This window comes from Rutilus rutilus (genome assembly GCF_951802725.1).
Source record: "Rutilus rutilus genome assembly, chromosome: 1".
NCBI lineage: Eukaryota > Metazoa > Chordata > Actinopteri > Cypriniformes > Leuciscidae > Rutilus > Rutilus rutilus.
This window is the reverse complement of record NC_140209.1, coordinates 72581147-72593300: the sequence shown is the minus strand read 5'-3', so window position 1 is coordinate 72593300 and position 12154 is coordinate 72581147. Positions and strand designations below refer to the sequence as shown.

The following is a 12154-nucleotide window of genomic DNA, read 5'->3' as shown; positions in this document are numbered from 1 at the left end:
CTGCTGACAAGAACAGAGGATCAACAGAAATAACTAGCATGTAAAGCTAATTCTTCTCTGCCTAAAGCAAAGGATGCCAACTATTAGCACTTGATACTAACTTCTCTAGCAAAAGCATACACACAATATTAACATGTAACTGTTAATCTTCCCTGCCAACAACAGAGGATAAATTTCATCTCTAAAAGAAAAACTTTTTTAGAGGCTTATCTTTAGTTAACCAAACTCTACAGCTGTTTGTTAACTTCTTCTCTGAACGGCGCAGAGGAAAAAACACATTTGTACTGGTCTGCATTGGTTCTTTGAATGGAGTGAAACTCACCAAATCGTTGGTTGTACAGAAAAATTTCGCCTGGAACTCAGTCAGCTTTGTTGAGATCTTTGAGCTTGAAGTTTCAAGATTCAGTCTGGAACTCAGTCAGCTTTGTTGAGATCTTTGAGCTTGAAGTTTCAAGATTCAGTCTGGAACTCAGTCAGCTTTGTTGAGATCTTTGAGCTTGAAGTCTTTTTGGAGGTTGAAGTTTTCAATCTGGAGGAAGCTGGAAAGATTCAGTCTGGCAATCTTTGTCAGATCTTTTGTTGAGCTTGAAGTTTCAAGATTCAGTTCTTTGAGCTTGAAATTCTTTGAGTTTCCTTTGTCTCCATCCGGGTCACAGGGCACCATCTGTTGTAAAGTTTTCTTTCATCGAAGCAGAGACCAGGAGACGTTGGGGATCACGTTCAACAGAAGTTATTCTTTATTGAGAACTCCGCTGTACGTGGCTGCAGGAATCCAACATAATCTAACTAAAACATTATACATTGTAGCTATATACATTCCAAGGGGGAGGGATTACATAGAGGCGGGAACTCTGAATAAAGCATGCAAATGAAGTGGGAACACACCCTACTCTGAGTCCAATTGAATCAGCATAACTATTCACATGCTGATACTGGCCAGGAACTCCAATTCCAAGAGCCATCCCAGAGCCATTAAAGACAATAGGTGAAAGTCAATCAACCTAACGATTCAACGTCTGGGCTCCGAAAGGTGAGAATCAAGTGATCTGACTTATTTAAAACACAATAGAGAAAACAGGTCTGGCAGGAAAGGAGACTCTTGCTGGATAAATCAGTCTATAAACTTTATCAGTTTATATACTATTGCAGTGGAAAAACTAAATTAAACATTTAATAAATATGTAATACAACATATGTTAGACATCAACATCCCTTTCAAGATTGCAATTAACTAAAATTTTACAACTCTGAAAATTTATGATCTGAAAATGGTCAGAAAATTTGAAAATTAAAGTTTGGGAATGGCCCAATAAAGTCCAGACTTCAATTCCATTAAAATGCAGCTTTGCAAGGATGAGTGAGACCAGGGGCGCAACTACCCAGTGTCAGAGGGGTATGAAGCAACACATTTGGCAAACAATTTAACAATTCTTTGAGTGGTGGAGTTGAAACGGGTTACATGCTTATTTCACAGATAAGAATAACATTTTAATTCAATGGTTATTTAAAGTTTTACTTGGCTTTTTCAGCCACACTTCAGAGAACTTTAGAGCGCTAATGTCTGTTAACATGAATATTTGAAAGCCTCCAAGCACAGACATCACACTTTAAATTAGGGCTGCACGATATTGGGAAAAAATTTATTCTTTTCCCAACGATATATATTGCGATATTGCGAGCCATCAATCCAGGCTATAAGACTGCTTTAAAACTTTCACAGAGACCTCAAACAGAAAGCACAAAGCCTTTCTTTAAAGCGAATTTCGTTTTGTATTAATTGTATCTTAATTTTAATCAGTGTTTCATTATCCAATCTCCTAGATTTAATAAATAAAAAGTAAATATAGCAGACAATAGATAATCACGACACCGAGGCGCCAGCGCCTGAACTGGAGCTTAAGCTATCATCCATGAACCGAAACTCAGCGTATAAGGTAGCCTACTCGCCTCACACACCTTAAAAAAAAAATATATATATATATATATATATATCTATTATCTACAGAAATCTCTACTTTTAAACAGAACCATTCAAAACAACATAAAACTATGTAATCAGCCCGAATGAAGAAGACGTTTTAAAGAATATCCCATCTGCTTTGATGTCCTTGATCTGCTAGCCTCTGGTGTCTGAGAATCGCCAACGAGTTTTTACAACAGTGTTGTTAAATATCTATTCCGAAGCTGTGGGGGAGCTCTAGAGAGAAACCTGCGAGCAAAAAGCGAGAATACAGCGAAGAAATCCCGAAGTTACTGAATGCAGCTTTAAGGACTACAACAAACGGCTGGTAGAAACTACAATGAGCTTCTTCCCGGGTTAGTGACATCACTAACCCCAATATTTACATAAACCCCCGCCCTCGGGAACACTATTTATAGATTATCAAGACAGAATATGCTAATCAATGACTAGAATATAATTACACATAAGCTACATAAATTCATCAACTAATATTCAGAAATGTTGTGTACATGTTGTCACTTCTTCTTGAGTCTCTCCATCTTTCTGACTCCGGTTTGAACATAAAAGGCTGAAAGTTTTAGAAATTTTCAGTGCATGTGTGTGTGAGGTAAAAAAACACAAGCTGTTGAAGCTCCGCCCCCTGTGCCGGGAGCAGCAGCTCATTTGCATTTAAAGGGACACACAAAACGAGGCGTTTTTGCTCACCCTCAAAAAGTGACAACTTTAACATGCTATATAAAAATATCTGTGGGGTATTTTGAGCTAAAACTTTACATACACACTCTGGGGACATCAGAGACTTATTTTATATCTTGTTGAAAAGGGCATTATACCACCCCTTTAAAATGCTCTGTCTAAAAGCGACCAAAACGACATTTAACTCCAGCTCACCATCGGTTCGCCAAACTCCGTCTCCAAAACGTTCGTACACATAGGTCACAGTTTGCGTGCAGGTGCGCACATTTTCCCGTCAAGTTTGTTTTTATAAATCACAACTTATGCGTCGGAAGTGTCGTCCGCCTCTCTCAGGGCCTGTTCTGTGCGACGCAGCGGTGATAAACGAGGCCCAGATGCTTTTACTTTCGTTTTCCTCTTCTTCGTGTGTTTCACAGGAGGGTTTGGAACAGTTGCACACCGACACCTACTGCACTAGAGCGGGATACTATACCACATATACAGTGCTATGCATAAGTTTAGACACCCATGCTAAAGTTGACTAAAAAGAGGAATAAAAAATCATCTTTTGGAAATTGAACTTAATGCCTTAATTTAAAAAATTAGGAAAAATCCAACCTTTAAGAACACCAATTTTCTTTGTGAATGAATAATGTATCGTAAATAAATAAATGTTCTTCCTTAAAATACAGGGTGCATAAGTTTGGACACCCCTATGTTAAATTCCCATAGAGGCAGGCAGATTTTTATTTTTAAGTATTTTTTTTTTTTTTTTTTTTTAGGATACTATGCATCCTGATAAAGTTCCCTTGGCCTTTGGAATTAAATAGCCCCACATCATCACATAGCCTTCACCATACCTAGAGATTGGCATGGGGTACTTTCCATAAGATCATCTCTCAATGCAAATCAAACTAGCTATTAGGCTAACTGAAATAAAACCATGCCAATCTCTATGTATGGTGAATGCTATGTGATGATGTGGGGCTATTTTAATTCCAAAGGCCAAGGGAACTTTATCAGGATGCATAGTATCCTGGATCCATGAAGTAACTGGCCTTTAAAAATAAAAATCTGCCTGCCTCTTTGGGAATTTAACATAGGGGTGTCCAAATTTATGCACCCTGTATTTTAAGGAAGAACATTTATTTATTTACGATACATTATTCATTCACAAAGAAAATTGGTGTCTTTAAAGGTTGGATTTTTCCTATTTTTTTAAATTAAGGCATTAAGTTCAGTTTCCAAAAGATGATTTTTTATTCCTCTTTTTAGTCAACTTAAGTATGGGTGTCTAAACGTATGCATAGCACTGTATCCAGTGGTGGAAATGGGCAAAATTCACTGGGCTGACTCTATTTTGAAAAAAAAAATATATATATATAAAAAATAGAGGTGATCTGGCTTTAGATGACCTTTCAGATGTTTAAAAACCTTTATAATCTATAATAACTAAATTATATAAATTATTTATTTTATGTTTCATTTAACCCCCTGGGGTCGGCTATTGCAAATAATAAAAACAAAACGTTGTGTTTTTCGTAAAATAAAATATAAATAAACATGATGTGTATCCTGTCTCTCTCAAAGTGAAGTTCATTCTGAAATGCAACAGAAAATGATCTGTAACTCCGCGAATGCTTGTCACTGTGGCATGATGTGTCTTTACAAAGCTTGAAGTCTCCATTTTTAAATGATGTAACCCATAAAAAAAAAAAAAAATTCTGTTTAAGTAATCGTATGAAAGTAATGTACAGTTTCTCCAGTCCGAGCTAATTAACTCTAATGTGACCACGCTCATGCAAATGATCCACGTGCTGTTAACGGACTCATTACCTCAAAAACAAGTACCGTATTCCTGTTTTTCCTCGAGTTTGGAAGACTGTTTGTGCTCAATGTGCTGTGCTGTTTACCTTGGATTTACCTCAGAAGAATAAGAAGTATTTGTATAGAAGTACGATTTGAGTATTTATGAGAAAATTTTTTAAGGTAAGACACTCATAATAGTAGCATGTTATTGTTGCATAAACTACATTGTAGCTACTAGTTAAACTGGTGCCAGACTAAAATGTACGTTATGAAATGTGATATGAGTAAAAACATGAAGCTTAATGCTAAATGTATATGTACGACAAGAGGATGTTTTTATATGTTCGATAATAAAACAGCACGATATAAAAGTAGGCTAGTATGAGTGTTTACTATGTTTAGACCAGTATTTACTGTTAAATACGGTGGATATCTGCTCAAACGTAGATATTTATAATATGGTAAAATGATATGTTAATGTTATTAAACATGCAAAGGTGAATCCAGTTGTAAGGCAGAGGGAATGAGACAAGAAGTTCTCAGTGTATTGAAACTATTCAACATTTGCAAGCAACACTAGATATTGCAAACTACAGAAGATGAATGATGCAACATGCATCTAATTTAAAAGTATGAGACAGGGTAATAGAACAAAAGCTTAAAATGTCCACAAAAAGAAAATATCTGAAATAACAATTTGAGGAATCTGTCCAATATGAACATTGAGAACAGCCCCAAGTTCTCTTTCATCCAAGCAGGTTGTCACCACCACAGGCTACAGCAACCAGCTATCTAAAGAATAACAGAAAGACATATGCTATTTAAATTCACATTTTACTTTCCATTTACTTTGTTAAAAAAAAGACGGTTTTACTTAGAATTACCAATTAAAAGAGTGACCAGATGGCCTTTTCCTCCTTCACGTTCCCCTTCTCTCTCTTCCTACAGGCTAAGTGGTCAGCACTCCATCATCCTCTCAGCAGCCACAACTTCACATAGCTCATGGGCTCGAACTGTGCCAATGGTGGCCCATTGCGGCTCAGGAAAAGGATAATGCTCAGTCTACCAATCCCAAGAGAGCTCCTAAGTGGAGTAAGGGTGGTGTTCATAGAACTAAATCCTCTCTCACATTCTGCAGTGGACACAGCAACTGATTCCAGTGCAGTGACAAGTGGCTTCAAATCCTCTGGGACTGCTTTTCCACCACTCTCCTTGTACTCCCTGAAACCATTAATTGCAGGTCTTTCAGGGAGGTGCACATCGAAACCACCTCTGCTTCACCATACAGAATATCGTAATCATCAGGCCAGTATCTTGGGTAGATGGTCCTGCAGGATGACAATATGTCATCATATTCAGAGACATGAGTAGGAGACCCACCATGTGGCATTTTAGAGACTGATGTTGTTGTCATTAGTCTTTTCTTAAGAGAAGATGCCAGACTGTCGTAAAACTTTTGAGCATTTATGGCAACATCTACCATTCTCCCTGGATGAAGTGCCACACCCTCAAACTCTGCCTTCTCTGCAGCTTCTGAAGCAGTTCTTGCAAACTCACCCTGTCTTCCCTTAGCACGCGCTTCAAACACCTTCACCTTCTGACAGACCAATGAGTGAGCCAGAGGAAGAGTGATGGTGTTACTGTGCAACATGAGTGACAGCTCTGATAACTCTATTAGAGCATCTCTCATTACTCCAAGGTTCCTGACAAAGGCTGTTGCAGTAAGTCTAACTGCAAGTCCTTTGTACATGTTTTGTTCACGTCCATCTCTACGAGGACCTTGGGCTGCTCTCTGAAAGTGCTCATGAAAGGCAGGAAACAGCTGCCACACTGCTCGGAGAGTGCGTTCACTTGAGGCTACCCATCTGACCCCAAGAACTCTACCAATGGTGAGAAAGATGACAGAGAGTTCTTCTGCATTGTGATGTAGGTCTCGCTCATTTTTGGGAGATGCATGATAGAGGGAATACAACTTATCCATAAATGCTTGGAAGTGGTTGATTTCCCCATTTTCCTTGATGGTATCGCCAACTGCAAGTTCCAACCTGTGGTTACAAAAGTGCCACGCATTAAGATCAGGGTAAAGGTGTTTCAGCTGGGTAGAGACTCCAGATACACGGCCTATCATATTTGATGCACCATCTGAGGTGAAAGAGATCCAGTTGAGTTTGAGAAACTCCTCTGGAAAGTGCTGTTGCAGACACTGCAAAAGTGAACTTGTAATGGACTTTGCTGTTGTTGAGGTTAAAGCAAGTAATTCAAATATTACAGTTGTGGGTGTGTTTGAGCCAATCGCACATCTAAGACAGACAATTAACACAGTCAGATGGCTTGCTGTAGTTGACTCATCAATAAGCACTCCTATTTTTGAATCATTTTCAGTGATGTGTGTCACCAGTTTTTTTCACATTTCTTCTCCGATAAACTCACATATGTCCCCACAGCTTTTTCTGGACTGAAGCACACCTCCCAATGTAATACCATTGGCTTCCTGGAAATCAACTAAGTCCTCCATTAGGCTAAAGGGCTGCTGGTTTTTGCAAATCATATATGCTGTTCTGAAACTTTTGTTTGTGTTCTCTTCTATATGTGCATTCTGTCTTTGAACACTGGACTCTAAGTCGCCCTCCTTTACTTTTCTCATGATGTCATCATCAGTCTTATGTCCATGGCTTCCTTTATGTTGCCAGATTTTCTTCCAAAGTGATGCCATTTGTGCCTCCCTTGTGTCTCCAATACTGCATATTTGAAAGTCCAACCATTCTTTGGCCAACCTTGATCCCTTCATATGATGGTGTAATCCTAATCTTCCTATACTACCACACGCATCACATCAATGCTTGCCATTTCTGTTCTTTAGCCACTGATGGCCTTTACAGAAAGAGTTGAACTGCTCCTCTGTCCAGCAGCTGGGGAGAATGCAACCTGCATTGCTGGAAGTTCCCTGATCTTCACTTCCTCTAGACTGTTCAGGTTGTTCTTTATTCTGCTCATTTTCCTCCTCATTCTTGTCCTTTTTTTCCATATCATCATCCTCTGCATTTTCAGTCGTTGCTTTTTTGACAGGTGGTCCAAAGTAATTTAATAATGTTCTTTTCATCCTGTCGAAATGACTATCTCCTTCAAACTGATATCTCTATCTTTCTGTCGTTTTTTTTTTTACTATCAATAAAAATAAGGGTGGCAAACTGTAAGTTTGTGAATGTCATTTTTTTTTAAGAACAAAATACATTTATTTACAAATATTTAATCAGAATGTTAGATATTTAAATTTGAATAAGAGGAAAAATCTGAAATGAAACCGATACATCAGTCATACAGTGCCATTGTGACTGTAAAGTGCCAAGTAACAAAAGGTTGATGATACGCAACAACATAATGATCGCAATAAACTCCTGCTGGGGGGTCATTTGGAATATTTCAAATTTATGTGGGAAAAAGATACACAAGTGAGGCATGGTTACAGTAATATTGTTTTGAAAGTTTACAAATTTAGATTCAGATTAGCCCTAAAACATGTATAGTTTTTTGTCAGTGTTTATTTAAAACATCCAATTATGCAGAATTATACGATGTCAATATTTCATTGAATACAATATATACTGTAGGGTATGAATTTACCCCTAAATACCCATATTGTTTCAAAATGATAACTGCAAATCCACCTTTCACTGCCTGGAATTCAGTTGTTTCTATGAATTGCAGTGATCCATTTTTGCGTAGCTTTCGCCATTCTGTAAAAAATATACTTCAGATTTGATCAAATCTAATTGTGCAGTCAATCGTAAAGCTCTTTCCCTTTTTAGATGTGGTTTTCAAACAAATGCTGCCACTTAGTCTTTTATGGGGATTTATGGTATTTTTATTATTAATTTGCCAAAACAAAAACTTTTATGATCAAAGACTTTTACCTACAACCACTATATGGCAGAGGATTACTCAATGTGTTTTATCTCTTTTCGATTTAAGTTTAGAAATTTCTAAAATCATTATTATATCAATACAATTTTGTTTTTGATGTAGCTGATTTATCTTTTTTAACAAATTATGTAAGAGAGAGCAGCTTCACCATTCTTTTCTGTGTGTGATTTTGAGGAGGGAGGAGGGGGTCTGGGGTATTATTTTAATAAAATATTATTTACAAAGAGTTTACTCACAACAAGGCTACAATTAGCCACTAAAACTTCTAAAAACTAAAAACAGTTGGTTTGTAAAAGGTATCATCATTACATGATTGGCCTGTATTACATTTACAGTTTTGACCAGCATGTGTCGCCATTTGTGTGTGTTTTGTGCATCTCACGCATGTATTTCTGGATTGGCCTACAGTGTGCGTTTCTGGATCTGTTACTGTTTTTTTTTTTCACTCGATACGTGTAACGGAAATTCGATTTTGAAATCCGAAAAGCTTATTTCGAACAAAACAACCGGTTAATTTTAATTTTAAGGCCATTTTTTTATTATTTTAGACCGGTGTGATGAATAATACGGCTACTTCGGTGTGATGAGTCCGGGCGTAGGACCCAAGCAATCCGATTGGTTCAAAGCACGTTTTATGGGTAATCGCTTTAGTGCCTGGTTACAAATCATACAAAATCACATTATTATAGAAGACGTTTGTACTACGTTATAACGAGTCATTAATGTATTTAATGTATTTTAAATTATACGTTTCATATACTAGTATTTAACCGAAGCTATAGATTGTGAAATTAAACATTTCTCGTTGGTAGTGTGTTTTTTAGTCAGCTTAGATAATAGCATAGCATACAGCTAACGTTATCCGATGATCGTGCTATGAGCTTTTCCTGAGCTTTTCCTGCACTGATACTGCCTTACCATATTCACAGCAATTAGTAATGCAATTATAATTATGTCATTATTGTTTACACTTTTATTTATTAAAAGATCCATAAAATAATGTTTATTTGTGTATATTACTATTTTTCTTATCAACAGTTTAGACATTTAAATACATTACAGAATGCTAGCTATGTTTTGTGGGTATAAATATTAATTGGTTGTCTAGCCTTGACTAAAGAACAGTATAATAAAATGATGGAATCACAATCTTAATGTAATTAATCAAACCCCTTAATTCAAATAATAATCTTTTATTTGAAAGAAATAACATTTTTAAGTATGTTGTGTGACAAAGTTATTTGTTATTAAGCAATGGGGCATAATGTGCTTTTTTTATTACAAGCATGTCATTTGTGTACTAATGCATATGATTTATGTCATAATTAATTCTTAATACAGAACATCATACAACACAATAACATTTAATGTAATAAAATTAGAGAACCAAAACTTATATAAAAATTCAATTAAATTACACAATACAATACATAATGAATTCAACTGAATTGTTAGATGTAATATATTACATTTTTATTAACACAAAACTACAAACAAAATGCACATCGTTTTAGGACATTTATAGAGCTTTTTAAAATACACAACAATACAAAGCAGCTTTAAACAAACATACTCTAGTATGTCTTTACTTTCCTAAACACTTTTGTGATAGTCCTCTGGCTATACATTGTGAAGATTTAAAAACAATTAATGTTGAGTTAGCTGTGTTCAAATATTTAATGAACTGTAAGTTTAAAGTTTTTTGAGAGCTAATGAGACACAAATAGATGCAGTGTCTATTTTGCTGTAAAAGTCAAATCTTTAGTTTGAAGTAAATTCATGTTGTATGTGCAGTCAATTCTTTGTGGAACCATCCTAAGGCCTAGATGATGCAGTCAGTCAATTTCCCCTTTAGATGGTTGGGTTGTGACCTGGTAGGCGAGGAGGCTGGACTAGGTGTCATGGACTGGCTTGAGGGAACTCTGCAAAAACACACAAACATGCTGCAACACGTCATGTGCAACTGTACACTTGCCATGGATGGACTGGCTTGAGGGAACTCAGTGGGGTCGTAAACTTGAATACAATTCAGCAAACCATCCAAGACCTTTACAACATAAACAGAAACCGCTTTAACCAGAGTAACAACTGTTGAGTAAAAGTGTATTTTTTTATCCACACATACCCACAAAATGAAGTGGTTTCCCTTTTCAGGGCTCTGTCCACCAACAATTCTTGGAATAAGGACTGTGGCATTCTCATCAAGGTCCTTTAAAATATTTTTAAATAAATAAGTAAGTAAATGTGTCCCTTGCCCCTAAAATTTATTTCATAGATTTTCATTTACCTTCAGACAAGAAATGTGACTGTCATCCACATGTTTCTTGATAGTGAAGGATCGCCACCAGAGAACGAACGTGTGCACCTGTAAAGCAGTTCCACCATGTGCTTTACAGAGCTGTGCAATCCTTGTGTCAAGAATCTAAAATAAATAGTAGATTTCAATAAAATGTTGTTGAATAATATAAGAAGTACATATAGGAGGTTCGTGTACAAACGACCATATAAATAAAATAAAGTTTCTTGGATATTCTTAAAATCTTGGATTCCATTAGAGGGTGCTGAGACATAGACATGAATGCATGATTGGACACTCTAGAGCCTTCCAGAGCTGAGATATGGAGATCCCTCAAAGCATTTATTCCATTGGGACAAATAGAGACTCGCAAATTAAAATTCTAACGTCGTCATTCAGCCATGGGAAACTTTTCTTCTGTGGACACAGTGTCTCGAAATCTTCAACTGTGGCCTGGCATCTCGGAAACTGAATGAGTGGCCGCTTTCTGTCGGTTTCCTCACTCAAAATTTTCATATACATTTCCTAGAAAACAAAAATGCTTTGTAATTAATTGTCTTACATATATAATATTATATAATATATAACAGACTTCCATTTATTTGACATCTTACCTCTTCTAGCTCCAAGATGTGAAAGTGATCCACTGAAAACTGTTTTTTTTTTTCAATTTCTGTAAACATATTTGGATCAGTCACAAATCTTTGTTAAAGTTACTTATTGTACTTTTTTAAAAGCAAATCGAATAAAGCATACCTGTGCGTGATGCATCACCTCCTGCCACGTCTGTCTTCAGGCAGTAAGAATCATGGTCATCATGAATTTTCACTGAAAAAGGTTGTATATGTAATATTTTAAATTTGCCATAAACATTTACTTCAAAAAGTGGACCATCTACTGTAATGTACTGCCTTACTCACCATTCAGGTTAATGTCACGCCGCAGGAATGGTTTGAGTTGGGACACATTGGTTTTCTGGAGGAGAATGTTGCCTGATTTGTCTGCAAGTGTAGCAACCCCTTTTCCGGTAATGTCTTCGACTACAAAAGGGCCTGTCCAGTTCCCCTCTCAATTCATCGCACATTTTTTATTTGTTCTAAATGTACCTTAAATTAAAACTTTTCAAGTTTGTAATACTCTAAATCAACATGGGCATGGATAAACATGGATAAATATGGATGCTTTATGCAAATGTATGTTTATTATGTTACAAACACCTACACATTTTTTTTAGATTGCATGTAGAAAGAACAAAGAAATACCAGGTATGTTATGTAGAGGCCACGACATATTATATTGAGGCCACAAGATCATATTATATTAAATACTTAATGGTGTTAAAGGGATACTTCACCTCTGGGAAGATGAATGTGTATTTAAAATAGGTCATTTAAGTAGAAGAAATGTGAAGAAATTTTTGAATTTGGAGCTTTCTAGACTGAGAAAAGCCAGAAAATGTATTTTTGGCTTATGTGGACGAAAGACAACAA

General features: G+C 36.4%; 1 protein-coding gene and 1 long non-coding RNA gene across 2 annotated transcripts in view; both read right to left on the bottom strand.

The window, feature by feature from the left end:
- Positions 1–12154, bottom strand: part of LOC311305794 (uncharacterized protein) — a 1216100-nt gene that overhangs the window by 613865 nt on the left and 590081 nt on the right. The gene's annotated exons all lie outside the window — the stretch shown is intronic.
- Positions 10662–11316, bottom strand: LOC311275842. The gene is made up of 3 exons (XR_014624997.1): positions 11279–11316; positions 11052–11189; positions 10662–10790 (listed from the first exon to the last, which is right to left on the bottom strand). It is a non-coding gene; the product is annotated as an uncharacterized lncRNA (long non-coding RNA).